The 13,168-nt window shown below is 45.5% G+C and overlaps 1 protein-coding gene across 1 annotated transcript in view; it reads right to left on the bottom strand.

Annotated features, from left to right (window-relative positions):
- Positions 1-454: 454 nt before the first annotated feature.
- MED10 (mediator complex subunit 10) overlaps positions 455-13,168 on the bottom strand; it is a 462,922-nt gene continuing 450,208 nt past the window's right edge. The window contains exon 6 of the mRNA XM_063619590.1: positions 455-466. The gene's annotated coding sequence lies outside the window, so the exon portion shown is untranslated. The remainder of the gene's footprint in view (positions 467-13,168) is intronic.

The raw sequence follows: 13,168 nt of genomic DNA, 5'->3' as shown, positions 1-13,168 counted from the left end.
TAAGCATAGATGCAGCTCTGCATGTTTATATGATTCAGAATCAGTGCTATAGGACTACAGATCCCAAGGTTATAACCCCAGCCCGGCCCGACACAAACCCATTACTTGCTGTTACCTATCCCTTCTTTCCCTCTCTTGATGCCTCCTTTACAACTGTCATTTATTGCAGCATTGACAGATGTTTCTAGTCTTTTGACATCATGACCATGTCTTTTTTTCCATGTGACAATCATTATGTATTTTTTAAAACACCATTAGAATGATGCAGACATCTTATTCATTCAAAACACCTGTATTTTAAAATTCTGACATTTGGCCAAGGCACATCACTTCCTTGGGTCTCAGTTTATGTATCTATACATTGTATGGGTTTGATTAGATGACACCTGTGATCCCTTCCTGATCACAAATCCACGTGTCTCTACTAGCAGTGCTGGGAAACCTGCAGCCATTAGCCTGGAATGCTCTCCTGGCTTTATACATTCCCTCTTAGCCAGATCACGTTGTATGCACATGAAGCTGGGTCATGCTTTCCTCAGAGATAATAGATAGAAAGACTGGAGAGTTGACATGGGACATGAATATTACATGATTCAGTTATGTGGCTCTTACTAAAGGAAAGCATCTCTCATTGTACTAAATAAGACATGGCAGCTAAGTAATACTGCATTTTGCAGAAAGCAATGAACTTGTGCGGTATCCACATGAGAGGGCATGTTACATGCCACTGCAGAAGGGGCAAGACTTATCCCTACCAGAAGACTGAGAATTTTGGGGGAGCAAAAGGATTCTTGCTATGCCATCAGACTTCCGTTAGCACAACTTCTTAGGACCTTGGAAGGACTTTAAAAACCTATGAGAAGACAGACAGGATTTTCAAATTCCTGCAGAGAAAACCCAGTGTCTGAAGGTTATCAGCAGGATGGGCTCCGTGGCCTCAAGTGCAGGAGACCACATATGTCTTAGAAACCACAGTGGGCAGAGAGGGTCATCTCCAAGATGTGTGTCAAAACTATTTATTGCCAACATTGTAATATTAGCAACTAACCAGACTGCACTGAATGTTTAAATAGCTAAGTCTTCTGTAAATTATCCTCAGCTTAGTGACAGTGCTTTTCTTTCCCTGACCAACAGAGTTAAAGTACCACCACCCTCCCCACACTGCCCGCCCTCTCTCCAGGGTTATTTTTCTCCAAAATATGTATAATCTGAAATACCCAGAACATTTCCTGCTTCAGAAGAGCCTGAGTCTTGGTCAAGAGTGCCTGCAAGTAGGACAAAGAGACTCAGAGAAAGACCTGTTTGACAATTTTACATGAGGCTGGCTGTGGTTATGCAATCTGGGTTTACGTAATAGGGAAAAGATGGAAAGATTACAGCTACAAAAGGTGATTTTATAAAGGAGATGTGCCCATTGAGAAAAGAACGTAAAAAATGGTCTTAAATTAGAGTATGAGAGAGCTGGGGAGAATTTCAATAATTATTTAAAGCCTCTAACAATGCAGGTTGTTATAGGGACTAAGGTTGGACAGTAATGGAATCTACAGTCCTTCTCCTTGGTGATTAGGGCAGACACCAGCATGGAATTGCAGGTTCAATTTACTTTTCATGGAGTGGGAATAGATTCTGAACGTATCTTCAAGGCATGAACTTAGTGATTACATATGCTGTGCTCAGTATTCTGCACACTCATATCCCAGGATGAACACAATTTTGGATCATTTAAAATGTCTATAATGATATAAATATTGAATTATATAGAGGAAAAGTAAAGCCATCTTGAGAGATAAGTTAAATCTACATGTGGGTCCCCACAAAGGGGAAGCTCCATCAATTAGATGAGGACTGCTGCTCTCAGTGTGGTCCCGTGGCAGCCGCCCTGTGTGCTGTCAGGGTGGATGACGCTGATGTAAGGAAAGAGCCAGCCTGGGCCCTGCATCTGAGCCATGGAGCCACCTGCAAAGCCCCCAAGGGCAGAGATGGTCCTGCAGCTCCCACCTAGTCAGCAGCCCAGGTAATCCGGCCAAGGCAGGACAATTGACATGGTGCAGGCGAGTGATGGCTGTGAGGTGAGAGTGGGTGGGGAAGGCGACAGGTCAGCCAGGGAGCTCTGACTGTGTCATAGCAAGGTTCCCTTGGCCAGAGTAGTCTTCATGACTCCCACATACCTCCTGCAGAGCTTCACTCAAACATGGCCTTCCCAGGAGACTTTCCCTGACCAACAGAGTTAAAGTACCACCACCCTCCCCACACTACTCACCATCTCTCCAGGGTCATTTCCCTCCAAAATATGTATTATCTAAAATACTGTATGTTTCATTGATATATTTTATTTATCATCTGTTTCTTTGATCCAAGAACTATGTCTATTTAATTCACAGATATATCCCAGTGGCTATAGTGGCATGTGACATACCGTAATAAATATGGATTGATTGAATGAGTAATAAGACAGCAATTACAAGTACTTTAAATATCTAGATTGAATCAACAAGCACAACCCCCCACTAAGAAGGATCAAATTTGGGTCAAAACATAAAAAAACTTAGATAATTGACAATAAAACCAAAAGCGTTAACGTTTTTCCAGATTAAAGCATTGTATTGACTGGCATGTGTGTGTTTGCATTTGTATGCATGATTTTCATTTAGAAACTGTAGATAATTCCTAAACAGCAAGGAATTAATAGAGAAAACTAAATTTCTACAATCAGTGGCTTCTCAAGCTTCTCTAATTAGAAAGGTACAAATTATCTTGACAATCAATTATACTTTGAGAATATAAAGGTAACCATTGATTTAAAAATGTTAGGGTAAACTATTTTGCAAAATTAGACTGTATCTAGTAGTTTCCTTTAAAGGAAGAAACCTCTGTATATCCCAAATCTTATGGAATTTGCCTTTTAAAAAAGTAAAAATCATGGCTATGAAAAGTATGTTATAAATTCCCTTATAAATAATTGTCTGATAAAGCTTTTTATCTTCCTGAAAATACAACTAAGAACAATATCAATTAAGATGTTTATTACTGTGAACCTCAAATATTTATTTATTCCTTTAGTTTACTGTCCTCAAGCTTGCCATTCATTTATTCATTCATTCAGTTACTCAGCCAGCAGATATTAGATATTAGTCAGTACACATTTAGTGAGGGCTTATTATATGCAAGACAATACACTATATATTATAGAAGATAAACATAACAGTCTTTGAAAAGTTTATCTTGCACAAGGGCAACAAGCTACATTAACACCTCCTCGTCAGTCCCACAATTCCAAACACACTATTCTGTCAGGCAGAGTGGAAGGAGCTGGCCCTAAGTGATACGAGGGGTGTGCACGGGGAGTGGTGAGCAGCGTGGAGAAGCTGGCATGAGAGAGTGCCAGATGCAGCAACGGGGACAGGTTGGCCACATGGCAGTGGGTACTAAGTGCCAGTTGAGAGTTTGGATTTGATTCAGGAAAAGTACCAACATCTTGGCATGCATATAAAGTGTCAGAAAGATAACTGGGTTATCCAGCCTAGATGCATCTGAAAATTTGCATTGCTTTAAGATGCGATATATAAGTCTACAGTTCTTACCAAAAATAATGCAAACAAAAGCCTGTAAAATGTTGAAATTTTGGAGTAGTAATTGGATTGGATGTTGTTTCCAATATGTCTGATTTATAAAGACAGGTAGCTACCTCAGCAGTGGCCAGAAATAGAAAATAATTAGCACAGGACACACAGCATTTGGCCCAAACCTATACATAAGATTGTTCAGGGTGCCCAAGCTCCATCTGAAAAATAAGCTTTCTGAGCCAATCTGGGACATCAGCTGGTCTGGAAGGGCTCTGGGTGGGCAGCTCTGCAGCCCGGGTGTTTTAGAAACTTCAGAGCACACACACACCCAATGTGCCTAACAAATGCCATCATGTGGGCATTGGGATCTGCTCATGACGCAAGCAGAAAAGTAATTTCTGCTGTTGTGAGAGGCTGAAAGTCACAGATAGTGGGCCCTTTTTCCAATCAGGTTTTCTGTTCTTTGTTTATGCTCAGCTAACTCTCCATCTGCTCTTTGGTAAAGTACATGAAGGCAAGGCCTTTCGGCTGGCTGCTCAGGAAACGCAGGGACCTGCTGGGCTGTGACCTCATCTGGTCCAACCTCCATCACTCAGCCACAAGAATGGACAACAACCAAGGAGCACCTGCACCTGGCTTTGGCCACCCAGGTATGTGCCAAACAAAAAGGCCCAGATGGGACAGCAGGGAGTGCTTGCCAGGGAGAGCTCCCCAGTCTCCCTGGCTTTGACGTAGGAGTCGGTGCTGGAAGACACAGCTCAACTTGAAACTTATTTTCCCACAAGCTGCTTACTTATTCCAACCTATCCCATCTGCCTACATTCTCCCACTAGGTGGCTATGGCCTCACTTGAGAAGAAAGTGGGGTCTGACAGGCCCTGTGGGGAGTCAACTCTCCTGCAACCTATGTGCATGTGATCAGAATTTACCCCCACCATCTTCCCAATGCATCCAGAGAGTTTTCCTCCAAGGGTAAGGACAAAAGATGAAACTAACTCTGTCACTTACTGTAAGAAACGATGACTTCCCTATTCTATGCAGGCCCAGAGGGCACAGGTGAACCCGCCTAAATCCAGTGTGTCCTCTTGGAAACTGACCCAAGCACATGCACTTCTGAAGTGGGCTGATGGCACCATCTTCATCAGTAGAGAAGAGCAATAAGAAAATCCCAGTGTGTGCAGTAGAGGAAGGACACTGATACTTTCGCTTTGAAAGGTGCCCAGAGGCCTACAACGAGGCGGTAATTCTGACCACAGTGTCTGGGACTGACTTTCCTTCTGCCTCTGTGATAATTGATGGTCAAAAGTTCTAAATTAAGACTGGGAGAAAATCAATCATGCATTCTGCTTTGATATTCATATGTAGGCTCTATTTTTCTACCTTAAACATAATAATGTAATAACTTTTCCGAAATGTGTAGTAAAAAATGTTATTTGAGTTAAGGAGTGTGTTCTTAACTCTCTTCCACACAGATTCTGATTGTCTTTATTTCTACAGCAGGAAAGGCTGCAGACACACCTTTCAAGAGCTGGATGTACTAGCAGCTGGCTTCTGCTCTACCTGCAGCTTTAAAAATGGGCTGTGCTGTCCACAATGTATCCATGGCTCGCCTTGGCAGGGCTCTCCCATCACCTGAAGTCTAGCCCCATGGAGGACTAATAGAGCTCACTGGGGGGCTTCATGTTCCTAGGAGAATTAGGGAGGGGACCGGGAGTCAAGGGATTTCCCACGTGCCAGACTGCAGACCTGTTGGGCACCTGCCTGCCCCTGCATGGATGGATGCTGTCGCACTTGCGCTCTGGGAGCAGAAATGATGGGCAGCTTCCGACGCTGCTGCATCTCTGGTAAGTTACAAGGTGGCAGAAAGATTTGGGATGTTGAACAAAACTGGTTTTCTAAACCTTTTTCAGGTGTCTGCTGGGGACTCTGTGCTTGTCTGGAACTCCTGGGAGGCACTTTCTAGACAAATTGGGGTGCGGTGGGCAAGATGCCAAGATCCAGGTCCCTCTCCCATCTCCCACAGAGCACTGGCTGTTTATCCCCAAATGTGCAGGTGTCTGTACAAGTCTCTCTCTCACTCTCTGTCTCCATTTCTCTGTTTTTCCATCTTTCTTCCCTCACCTCACTCCTCCCAGTCATTCCAATCTAGACTCCTATTCTCCAAATAAGTTTTTGATTTTAATATCCTGTGAGAGGAAAAATAAACCCTGGATCCCTCAGGTAAAGTGATCAAAGCTGGCCTTTGTACTAATTACTTATTCATTGAAAAAATCATCATGTTCTATGATATTTAAGTATTAAGCACTATTTGAGGGAGAAGAATTAGTTATTGATCCTGTCTCCCAGGTTTCTACTATCTGGGGAGAGAGATAAGATATCCAAGGAATCGCCTGCCTCAGAGGAGAGGAGTGCCCTGGAGCCGCTGGAGAGGCCCCAGTTGGCCTTTAGCCCGGGGCAAGGGTCTTGTGTAAAACAGCAAGAGGGGTCTTTCTGTAGCAGGGCTGTGCTCACCCTGTGTCCAGAGAGCTGGGGAATGGGTTTGGCTGAACGGAAGGAATTACTGGAATGAAGGCGTCATGGGGCTGGGATGGGGGTAAGGGTGGAAGGGGGGTGGCGGTGTGTGGGTTTTTCCTTCCATTGGTGCAGAAGCAACAGTATCTAAGACAGTGACCAGGGCCTTGGTGGTCCATGATTGCAAGGTCTTGGGGGACCCTGGAGGGGATTCTGGGGATGCCCAAGGTGCTGGTGGGATGGCCCAAGGCCCTCAGCCCTTTGTGCAACTGTCCCTTAGCGTCCACTCCATCAGCCTTCTAGGCCACCACAAGCAGAGCACCCAAACCCAGATGCCAGCAGCGGCTGCAGTGGCCCAGCTGCCTCCTGAGAACCTCCTTAGAAAGAGGAATTGGAGCATGGAGGCCCTTATGGTATAAGGGGGCTCCCGCACTGCTCTCATCCGGTAGCCCCAGCATCGCTGGCTCCCAGGGCTCCCAGGGCTGTGGCAATCGTGGGTCATCTGGGCCGTGCCTCCGAGTTCATGTGATTTTTAGGGAGTTCTGTTTCCTCCTTACTCACTAATCGGAGCTGGCTTAGGTGGATTCTCATGTCCTGAAAGGTCAGGTTTTAAAACAGAGTTCAAGGGTGCTGTCTGAATGAAACAATCTCTCTCTCTCTCTCTCTCTCTCTGCCTCCCCACTTATTTTCCCCCATCCCTCCCTCCCTCTCTCCCTCCTTTCCTGGCCTCCCTCCCTTTTCCGCAGTAATCTGCTCCAGGACTTGGGGCTCCATTTCAAGACTCTTCTAACCCTCTCATTGCCCTCCTTAATTTGTTCCTATATTTATTTATTCTGAAATCACTGAACATTGCTTGGGCTGCAGGGACCAGAAGTCACAGGCCTTGGCCCGCAGACCCACAGTCGAGACGGGAGAGCCGTGCCCACGCCGCGAACTGCAGCCTACCGTGGATACGTGAACTGGGCCAGGCTGCCACGAGGCCGAGGGAAGGGGTGGTGTCCGCACCTGCCGGGCCTTGGAGAGGTTTCCCCAGGAGACGCCACTCGGGTCGCCCCTCTCTCCCGCACCCTCTGCAGGGCGTGGTCCAGGAGGCGTTCCCACGGAGAGAGGTGGGTGGGGGGTACGTGGCCTTCATTTACGTGGGTCTCTAGTCACATGGATGACATTTCTGGTTTTGAGATTATCTGATGGACTTGCTTTCTCACTGCTCAGGTTTTCCCTGGAGACGCGAGCTGCGTTTCATCCACACTGCAAGGCCTGGGGGATGACAGGTTCCCTTTTATTCTTCCCAATTTCCATTGTCCTCTCAATGCGTCAACATCCACAGGGTTTGCAGAGGCTGTCTCTGAAGCATCACGAGCCCGTCCCAACACGAACGTGGAGGAGCACGCAGCAGCATTTCCTGCGACACCAGCCTCGCTTTGCTGGCGCACAGACCCAGGCATCCGGCAGGGTCCCCGCAGCCCGTGTGCCCGCTCCCGCCTCCGCCAGCAGAGGGAGCGCGCGGCCCCGCCCAGGCACCTGGCGGTGACACCTGCCAGCTTCAGCTCCTGCGCATCAGCGCTGTGCCGGGCGTGGGAAGGGGCTGCCGCCCCGGGACCTCCCCACTTGAGAACCAATTAATGAGCTGAGAGGCGGCTCTGGCTTCCCACCGACCGCTTCGATTTCACAGGAATTCTCGAGTGGTGCTACAGTTCCACCTGCAGCCCTGAGAGCTCTCACCTGCCCTCGAGGACGGGTCCTGTGGGCCCGGTGGACTCCCAAAGCGGCGCGCTTCTTAAAGAGTGCGCAGTTCTCTCCCCCTGGATGCTTCATGCAGGGAATGGAAAACTCCAGAAAACTGAGGGGTCTGGATGGAAGCCTTGGAGGGGCGTCCTCCACCCACCCAGTTTCCACCAATAATCCCCCACCCCTTACCCAGGTCCCTGCATTGCTTGATTTTTGCTTTTGAGTTTTTCTTTTCTCTGTCCTTATGTCCCTAGTAACTGGATCATAACGATGAATTGTGAATAACTCAAGCATCGTTTTGTCTCTATTCTTACAAATAACTATACTACAACCACCAAACAGGCACCAGAAACTGGGCTGAGAACCAATGTCAGTGACATGTAGAAGTCATTAAGTTTCTCAGTCCTTAAGATAAAGTGGTCTTTTTTTTTTTTTATTATTTTGGTTCATTTCTGACAGACTGCACCTAGTCAACATCCTGAGAAGTTTCCTAGGTTTCTTTTTTCTGTTTCTTCCTCATTTTTCTGAACTGCAGATAATTCCTCAGCCCCATGACATTGGCTTTTAACTGTGATTCATGAAGTAATAAAGGAATCCTTTATTCAAGAAGCCACTTATCCTGCTAAAAATTCCTTCTTTATTAGCTTTCTCATTATGAGCCTCAGCAGTCATCTGTTTCTTACGAGCCAGATTCCTTATCTCTCCAGAGAGGGTTGGGAAAGACATATAAACAGTATAGGAGCCAGATTGGTAATTTGTCAAAAACTCATGAGGAAATACGTCCAACTTCTCGATTATCCTGGGGAATATTCCAAGACCTGAAGTCTCGGAATACATCGGCAGCACGATGCAGCGTCTCCTGTGAGATGCTGGTTACAGTTAATCGCCTTGGGTGGGTTTTGGCTTAAGGTGTTTGATTTGGAGCAGCTCTCCAAATCACAATGGGCAAACTCCCCAAGATCGAATTCATCCAAGACCTTCCTTGCAGGCAGGCCATAGTCACAGGCTACCTAAGTGGGGAAATTGTCGGAGTGCATTTCCCTGTGGATGATGAACAAAAGACCGAGGCCTCCTCAGATGAGAGAACACAAACTGTGACATGACAATATGTGTCATGTCTGTGCTTAGCCTGATCCTGCATGTGCTCTGTGTGTGCAGGATTTCTTTGATTTCTCTGGCAATCTATTCCTCTGAGCTTACAGGCTTATGGATGTTCCTGAGTTGATGCACAGCAATCCACAGATGAAAGAGTGGGTGGAGCTGAAATATATGGGCAGAAGGTGACAGAAGGTGACTGCTATATCATGGGAGAAGATAATACCCTACATAAAATTATCTGTTTCACCATAAACACAGAAATGGTGCATATCTGCTAGAAAGCCAATTAGTAATTCAGGAAGTCAGTCCCTCTCTCTTTCTCTCTTGAAATTTAGGGTATATTATATTTTATTCTTTCCATTTCCAACTGATTAGAAGAAATGGAAATGAGACCTTTGTATAATTTTTCTCTCTTATCCCTGCTCCGACTCATGACAGATCCTGGGCACTTCTCACAAGACTAATGAAACCTTTCAAAGTTTCTTTCAGGCCCCAAATTTAGAAAGCTGTATTTTTCATGGAATGCCAACCAGGAAGTCATTGGCATGGTGCACACAGGCACGTTCTACAGCGAGTGATCAGCAGACCCCTTTTCTTCCATCTGGGGGGCATGGGACTCCATGTCAGCATCCTGTCTTCCTGCTTTTAAAGATAATGGTCTGTCAGGACAATAGACATCATCCCAGTGGGACCCTGTGCAGGCACCTGTCATCTCTTTGACTCTGCAAAAGTGAAAAAAGATACAACTCCCTTAAGGAGCTGATCTAACAGAGAATAAAGACCTAGACATATAAAACTTTCAAATAAAAATATGATAGATCATTCATTTGTGCTCTATTGGCACCTGAATATAAATTGAATGAATGAAGAAAAGTGGCTATCCAAGCAAGTAGATGTCTCCAGGAAATAGATATCCAATTAGTCGGAGCACAAAGAAATGTAAGCAAAGCCAATTCTTTGAATCCACTTCTTTTCAACTCTGGAATAATTGTGTGTCAGAACATATTTGTTAAATATATAGGTGAAGAAATAATAAACCACAAGTGAATACAGAAAATCATAGGCAACAAATGGGAAATTGAGCTCAGTATAACTTAGCAAAAGTACTTCCTGAAAGAAGGGGCATTAGGGAGTTATAAGATGGAAAGGCAGATTGAAAGGAGCATGAATATTGGCACAAAATTATGATAACATGGATTGGCAGAGGGAGCAGTAGCAGACACCCAGATCAAGGTACTGCAGTCATATAGTGCTTCTTAAATTGAGAAGCTTGGGTTATTAATATTATATTGTTTATCCGCTATAAAAATATATATTACAGGGGCCAGGCACAGTGGCTCATGCCTATAATCCCAGCACTTTGGGAGGCTGAGGTGGGTGGATCACTTGAGGTCAGGAGTTTGAGACCAGTCTGGCCAACATGGTGAAACTCTGTCTCTACTAAAAATACAAAAATTAGCCGGCATGGTGACGGGCACCTGTAATCCCAGCTACTTGGGAAGCTGAGGCAGGAGAGACAGAGAACCCAGGAAGTGGAGGTTGCAGTGAGCCAATATCGCACCACTGCACTCCAGCCTGGGTGACAGAATGAGACTCCTCCTCAAAAAATAAATAAATATAAAATAAAGATATTACAAATAATAAGGATAAATCAACTGTTCTAAAAAACTGGTGAATGTGAATCTCCAAAGAAAAATAAAAGACAAAATTTAGAAAACTTGTTTGACCTCCAGAACTCCTTTTCTCGAAGCGTCTTGTAGGACCCTTGTTCTGTGTAAAATGCTTCGGGAAATGTTGACTAGACATTTACTGAGGATGGGAAAGGAGTGGAGGGTGCATGTCTGAGAACTGCTTCAGCCGTGTCACCAACAGGATCATAGAAACTTTCATGGGGTGGAGGGATAGAGAATTCAAACATGGTGGATCTGGCCGGGAGCCCAAGGAAGGGTTTTGTTGTGTGGCTGTTGGGCCCTGCGCATATCTCTGGACACCTCTCCTTTCTGGTTCACACCACCTCCCTCCTCTTGAAACACCTGTGACTCCTTCTCTGGTGGTTTTCTCTGGTCACAAGTGTGCATATGAGACTGACTATGTCAGCTGGTCAATGTCCTTGAAGTCAGCTTCCAGAAAAGGAAGAAAGGAGTAGGTGGTCAGCTGACACTTTTCTCATCCTGCACATGGTCCCCGGGGTCTCCCAGAGCCCCAGGGGGATGGAGTCCCTGAGGTCCACAGCTGTTGTTCAGCAATGCCCCAACCCTGCGTTGACCTTCTCCCCTCCCTCTCCCAACTCCTGTTCCCTTCTTCATGCTTCCTCGACTCACCTCCCAAATTTAGCCATTTACCCCCAAATTCTGATCTCAAGATCTGCTTCTGAGAGAACCCAAACTAAGACAGATGCTTAACCGGAAAAGGGAAACATTCATTATTTTCATCGAGTTTCCTACCTACTCCATTTTTTTCTTTAAAAGTGCTCCAATTCACCTCTGTATCTGCCTGCCTATTTATCCATCTATCATTTATCAATGAGTCATCCATCTATCTGACCTCTATCATCTATATACCTATGAATCAAGATAAAGGATAAATTAAATATTCAAAATGTTAACTATGGTCATCACTGGGGCACAAGGGTTAAGAATTGACTGAGCCTGTGTACCTTTGAGTGTTGTTTCAGCTCTCTAAAACAGACCATACTTACTTTTATATTTAGGGAAACATAAATTCATTTTTAATGCTTATCTTAAAAACTAAAGATCTCATACTCAACTTATACACTCCGTTGGCACACTTTTATTTGGAAGGAATGACAACATAAAGGTATGTACTCAGATTGTTTTTTCGTTAAAAATGTGATTTTCCTTAACAGATAAAAAAGACGGAGAAAGGAATAATCCAGCATTTCACTGACTAGCTGATATAATGTGAGTTGCTAAGAAGGTGGTGAAGCCTGTTTCATTAGATTCTGTGTGGGATAGTTCCCCTCTCCTGCTATTTGAAGACATTTACTATAGGAATGCATGCCTTCATCGCTCTGCCTTCACTATGAATTATGACTCACCCTCACCCACACAAATCCTCTAAGCAGCTTTGGTTTGCTTCTCAGTCAGTGACATCTTAGTACCCAGTACCATAGCCTACCTCCATAACACACAGTCACCAAGATGCTGTTACATTTAACTTAAAGATTGAACGTGATGTATCTTTGTCAGAAAGATCATATTCGTTAATGGGGCACAAGAAATTATGCATGTATGATGAAGTGCCAGCTTCCTACCTGATTTGGTCTGCTCTTGAGGGCAGGAAGATGCACACAGTGTAATATTTCTCCAGGCTGTGATTCAGCGTGGAGTCCTAAGCGGTCCTAAGGAGCACAGCCAGGGCAGCCACTTCCCGATGTTTCCAATGGGTGTGTGTGTGTGTGTGTGTGTGTGTGTGTGTGTGTGTGTGTTTCACAGGTGGGCTGAAAATCTCAGCTCATCGATGGGGGTTGGGGAGCCAGGCATCAGCAGGTCCTCAGCTAACACTAAGGCCTGAGGGAAGCATCACAGACAGATTTAGTAACAGGGAGGGAGAATGTGGCGAGAAAAGGCCTCGAACATGAAACATGCAGCATAGCCTGTCTGCCTCCATCTCCCTGGGAAGGGCAGGGTAAAAATGCATGTGGGGAGGGCAGGGGAGCCTGCAGTCAGGCAAGGATTGACTTTGATCACCTTTTCCACCATCCTCCCAGAATGTGACTCTTGTTACCTTCAGAACGACAAACAGTGGTTTCACTCTCTCTAAAGAGAATTCAGACACCCCTTCCCCATGACAGCAGATCAATACGACAAACAGCCAGTCTTGATAGAGATGTGTCCAATAATCCTTTGGAAGTGAAGACTAAACACTTGAAGCCTGCTCCTACACCAGCCCCTCAAAGGCTCAGGGAGGTTTTAGTACATGGAAAGCCCCTGCTTCCAAGACCACATTGCACAGCGTTAGAACTCCCTGGCCTGAGAAATTAAAGTGTTTTGTTCTGTATAAATGGCATTGAGTGTTCAGGTCCTGACCTCCTGTTCCATAGCGCCTTCCTCTTTCCAAACTCCATTATTGGCCCCAATCCTTTCCTCGTCCATTGGCTCCATTGTGTTTCTGCTTCCCTTCATCTCCTTCAGGGAGAAGGACTGCTGGGGAGTCGGGAAGCCAGAGGAGGCAGCTACAGCCCTCAGACTGATTCATTCCAGAGGCTGCACACTGGGTCTGACTAAGGGCACCCTGCCAAGCCGCCCT

The sequence above is a fragment of the Symphalangus syndactylus genome, chromosome 16 (genome assembly GCF_028878055.3).
Source record: "Symphalangus syndactylus isolate Jambi chromosome 16, NHGRI_mSymSyn1-v2.1_pri, whole genome shotgun sequence".
NCBI classification, from domain to species: Eukaryota; Metazoa; Chordata; class Mammalia; order Primates; family Hylobatidae; genus Symphalangus; species Symphalangus syndactylus.
Note: the sequence above shows the minus strand (reverse complement) of the source record. Positions and strands in the feature narration are given on the sequence as shown.